Consider the following 5,465-nt stretch of genomic DNA (forward strand, 5'->3'; position numbering starts at 1 on the left):
CGTCTCTGACGCCGAGTTCTGCCTGTCCTGATCTGTGCTGGTCTACCTGGTAAGTGATCCCTGCCTGTCTTCGACTCTGTGTATCGCCTGAATCCTACTCCGTGCTGGTCTGCCTGGTTACTGAACCCTCGCCGGCCTTGTACTATGAGAGCCTTTGCCTGTACATCCCCTGTGTGGCTCAGTCAGGAGAGCGCTCGCCTAGTGATCTTGTTGTTGCGGGTTCGAACCCCGCTCAAGTAGCAACTCTCCGCTTTCAAAGACTGTCTGAGCCTTTGTCCCCAACGTCTCCTGTGTGGCTGTACTGGAAAGACACTCACCCTTCATTCCTAAGTGTGCGGGTTGAAACCCCGCTCAGAACTGTGCCTTTAAATTTCTGCCAATAAACCCTGTTCATTGTTTGTCACCAACTACTTGCTTCTGGGTCCTAAATACAAATGTGTCAGAAATTGAAAAGAGGCAATAATTCATGCCCAGGTGTCCAACAACAGTGCACAAAATTTAAGTTCAGTTTATTTTCTGTAACGCAGCACACGGTTTATGCAACACTGGTGTCCACAGGTGCAGGAGGGGAATGAGTGAGTGGAAGGCAGCTCAATGTGCAAGTTGAAAAAGTGGTCTAACGCAACAAAAGGAAAAAAAAAAAGGCAGCTGCAAAGAAGCCTCCTACCAGCCCAACCAGAGCAGGAGGATCTGTCCGTCGTGGTTCAGATGAATATCGGGTAAAAAGCAGGACCATTAGTCAGTTGGTGTTGAGATTTGTAACGGCTAACAGGTAGCAGAGAGTTCATGGATTCAATCTAGCTCTCCATCAACCTGGCTTGGATAAAAGGAACAGGACCAATGTAGGTTCTTTGTGTGCTCACAACAATTTCTTTCCAAACCATAAATATTGCAGGTTGCATCATAAATCACAGTGACTAACACTTATATTGTACAATATTAAACATCTTAATCCACTGTGAACAACAGATCCATATTTAATCAAATGCTAGATGACAGTGTACCGTTGTCCTAGGTGTAGCTCTTCAGTAGGGAAAAAAATAAAGGTGCATTACACTAGATATAAACAATCGCTCCAAACAAATGTTTGGTCTGGGTTCTTAACAGCATCACACTGCTTCTACACGACACTGACAAACAGGAACCAACACAACAGTGACTCGACATAAATGGCATTTAAGTTGGTGAAATACTTTCGAAGAAAAAGGCATTAAAAACCATGCTAACCGCTCCATGTAAGTCAATGGAAATGGCTTTGCTAATCCAGTTGGATTGAATGAAGAGCTAAACTAAGTGTTTGTATGACTCATCGTTCCATAGTTTAACACAAAAAAGTGCTCTGTGCACTCATGGCTAGCTTCCTTTAGCGCAACATAAGCTGTGTTGGGTTTAGAAGTTTTAAGTGGTTGACACAGTAGAACAACAACTATAAAGGATAGTACCTGCAGCATCAGATTCATGCATCAAGCATAATCACACAGAGACAAGAAAAGGATGAAAAGAAAGGAGTATGTATGGGCAGAGTTTCTATCCAGGTTACACAAGGCATGCACTGCTGCAGCTTCTCCAAGTCACAAACGTTAAGACTGAAAAAAGTAGTTTAATCCTAACTTTAGAAAACTCAATCTCAGACATTCGGCCATGATCATCTCAGTTGAAAGGGAGCGGTTTGGTAAGACATGTCTTTGTCTTCTACGCATTCCTGAGGTGAGCGCTCAGTTCTGTGGGGGGAGGACAACCCAAGGCGGTTGGTTATTCTAAAAGTAAATGTGTTATTCTGTTATAATGTTAGAGCCTGGTTGAACACTACTTTTGTTTTGTTTGTCTGTGACACACAGTGTGCATCTGAGTAAGCAGCGTGGTTTACAAAATGTATGGGAGTTTTCTGTCAGTGATTGTTGTATTATTTTTAAGACCTTGTAATAACTCCTCCTCCGTGCTGAGATATATTAACAGTGGTCAAGTGTGTTTAGATTTGTTGTAAAAAAAAAAGAGACAGAGTTGTGCAGAAGGCCTACACATGGTTCATATAGTTTTCTGTATGAAGGAGGTTTCCAGAGACAGTCCTGTGGTGAACCTCATGTATATAAATGACTTGTTGTGGTATCCCTGCTGTCTGTCTTGGCACATTCTTAAAATAGCGATTTGAGCCAAGGCTTTCCCAGTTCCAGCAACTGCAGTATGGACCAGCACCAGGGATACTTTGTGGGACTAAATCAACAGCCTAAGGATTATAATGTTAGTGTAGCAGCATAGGAGTACATCCATATCTCCCTATGCAGCTTGTGTTCGCTTAAACAGAGCTCACTGCTGGCCAATCATTGTGTAGGGGGAAAGTATTTAAGCAGCGATCCTCCCCCTGTTTCTTCCTTTGAACTTCTGTTTGTGAACTTCCGGGTCGAGCGTTTGACTGAGACAGGTAGGTCTGCATGGTGTTGTTTTGAGGATATTTTAGGTCGTGCAGTAGTCCTTATCGCTCTTATTTTGTGCCGCAGAGGGATCGGTGTGCTGCTGGAGCATACTGTCTGCGTCGTATTGTGGTGAGTGTTATCTCTTCCTCTCTCTCCTTTGCTGTGCATGCTCGTAGCTTGCTAATGCTAGTGTATAGGTGAGACGCCCGTAGCTGCCTGGGTCTATCTCTCCCTCCCTCCTCTCGTGTGCATGTGTGTCTGCTGCTGCTTAGAAGGTATGTAGAGCTATTAATATAGGTCATAACCGCAACATTGTCAGCCATATCACTAATTTTAACATCTGTGATTGGTGTAGTCTGCCTGAATGCCAGCCAACACTGCCTCTGCATGTGACGTCATTGCCAGCCGCCTGAGAACACTGCTGCTATGTCTCCGCTGCGTTGTCTCCGTGTTTTGTCTCCGCTGAGGTGTCTCTGTGTTTTGCTTCTACTGCTTTGTCTGCACTTTTGCTGCTTGCCTCGACTGACTGCTCTTCCGCTGCTGAGCTACGGCTTGCTACTGGCCTGATCTGCTACTGCCCCGTCTCGTGGCTTCACCTGGCTGGGAGCTTAGCGCTGGCAGTCTCTGTCTGCCTTCCGGACTGCTCTGTCTGCTGTGATCAGCTACTGCAGTGTTACCCAACCCTGGTCCTGGAGGACCCCATGCCCTGCATGTGTTACCCCACTCCAGCACACCTGATTCAAATGAATGGCTCGTTATCAGGCTGGAGCAGAGCTTGATGACAAGCTGATTATTTTGTTTTCAACCCCACTAATTGTTTTATTCCCTTTTCAGTTGCTGAGGATCGGTGGTGGTGCAGATCACATCTGCATGAAAAGTCCGCACCAGCGTGGGAAACGAACCCTGGTCCGTTTCAAGTGGACCAAACAGTCCAGGCCTGAATAATAAGATACAATGGTCCCTTAACTTTCTACTACTTACATGCAGCAGGTGCATTGTTCCCTGCCCATAGTTAGCTCCTCACCTTTTCATGTGCATCCATCAGGTGGAACAATCCAGAAAAAAACAGCTCACATAAAAGATACTCGTACTTTTTTTTTTTTTGTACCTTGATATTTTGTGATCCTAAGCCTCAAACTTATAATAAATGAGTGCATCAAATGTTATATGCTGACTGTGTAAACTTTCACACTTTTTTTCTCAACCAGAAACCTAAAGAAAAATTTAAAAAAAAACTTGCCCAGAACACAAGATATTTTTCCTATCCTTATAAAATCAGACACTATGATCATTTTTTTAGATGGTGGATCAGAGAAAAAAATTATATAAATAACTTGATACCATTACAATAATTATCATCATTATAACTGCTATTAGTGTAACTACACTGGTTTTATGAAAGCTGCTATCTTCACTTTAAAAGCTCCCATCAAACTTTTTAAAATTCAATCCCATCGCATACAGGCTGTTAAGAGAAATAATAAAAATGACTGTTTTTAGGTTCATCACTCTCTGTTGTTAAACTCTTGCTGATGCAAAGTTGCATTGAAATCACATTCAATAATCAAGGAAGATTTTCATTCCAGGGCATGTTTGAAAAAATACTACCATAAGGCCTGGCTTTATGTATCCTCTCTAACTCTTCTGGTTTCCCTCCTTTCTCCTCAATCCTCTATCCCCTTCACAGTTTGGAGTGTTGGAAGGATACTTAAAATGGCAGGTCCATGTTTCATCTGACAGAGGCTTTGGGATCCAGGAGGGGTCTGCTTGATATCAACCATACATGTCTGTTGTTTGAAGCTCAAAGTTAGAAGTCACTGCAACTACAATGCAAATTGAACCTTTTGGTTTACCTGGCTGGCTAACAGCTACTAGCTCATGCCCAGGTCATTCAAGTCAGCTTTGCCCAAATAATACCTAACTGTGCAAAACCTTTACATCTTCAAAACGGTGAACTGGACTGTTAAGGACACATGCTATTTTTATTTGCAGAGGGTAGATTGTCTGTTTGTTTCTGCCGTAGAGACGGGCATTATTAGAGTCCAGGGCTTTAGGGTCAGCTCTAAAGCTCAAGAAACTACACTTTTTGGCATTTCATACTGGCATCATTTGTAATTATCTAATTGCAGCTGACACTAAAGAACTCAACTGGGAAAAAATAAGTAGGTCAGGCTAATGGATAAATATAACGTGTTGCTTCGTAGAGGAGTTGAAGGTTTTACTTTTCTTTGGTCTGTGAGATAAGATTCTTAATTGACTGCCAATGAGGAAAACTTAGTTGTTGAAGCAACTTGTGAAAAAAACAACACTCCACTTAAGGATACCAATAGATACGGGACAATAAAGGGATTGTGTATGTTTTTGTTTTGTTGTAATACCAATAACAGGAAAGAGTGGCTCTCAAAGTTGATGGACATAATGAAAAGCAAAAGTTAACATTCAAACAGTTCATGAGGAGGTGATTTCATGAACACCTTTCCACTGTTTAATATCATGTCTATTATGTATGAATGCTCCCTGGTTGCCCCTCTTCTGCTCCTCGTCAGCCTCCTCTCTACCTTTTCTCATCCGTGCTCATTAAAACCTTCCCCATAACACCGGTTCCTCCCCATTAGCCCCCCGCCGGCCTCTGGAACTTTCTCAGCTCAAACTCTTGAGCTCTTTCTCCTGCTTCCTCTTGTCACTTCATTTTTTTGATCCCGATTTCTCTCTAACTGTCTGCTGTATTACCCTCCCTTCACAGGAGACTTGCACATAGTACTGTAGCAGCTTTAATTCTTCTTGATCTCGGGGCGCTCTCCCCTCTAATTCTCTGGTAGACTCCAGTAGCTGCAGGACAGATTCACATGGACTCGGTTGCACGCTGAAGCAGAATCCTGTCAGCTTTGCAGATCTTTTTAATGTAATATTTGTGCTGCAGTGCATCTGCTTTTTTCATGAACACTTTAAAGATCTGCACCAAATGATTGCACTTCACAGAGAAGCCAGTTCAGCAGTGTGGCCTCACAATACACTGGGTTTCTGCTCTTTAACTACATGGCTAATCTGGAGAGA

The 5,465-nt window shown here is 43.0% G+C and overlaps 1 long non-coding RNA gene across 1 annotated transcript; it reads left to right on the top strand.

Moving 5' to 3' along the window:
* The first annotated feature begins 2,359 nt into the window (after positions 1-2,359).
* LOC141786611 (uncharacterized) lies at positions 2,360-3,472 on the top strand. The gene is made up of 3 exons (XR_012597873.1): positions 2,360-2,419; positions 2,496-2,540; positions 3,246-3,472. It is a non-coding gene; the product is annotated as an uncharacterized LOC141786611 (long non-coding RNA).
* Positions 3,473-5,465: the final 1,993 nt, after the last annotated feature.

Source organism: Halichoeres trimaculatus, unplaced genomic scaffold (assembly GCF_033239565.1).
Source record: "Halichoeres trimaculatus isolate MK-OKI-2021-1 unplaced genomic scaffold, fHalTri1.1 fHalTri1_scaffold_2, whole genome shotgun sequence".
NCBI classification, from domain to species: domain Eukaryota; kingdom Metazoa; phylum Chordata; class Actinopteri; order Labriformes; family Labridae; genus Halichoeres; species Halichoeres trimaculatus.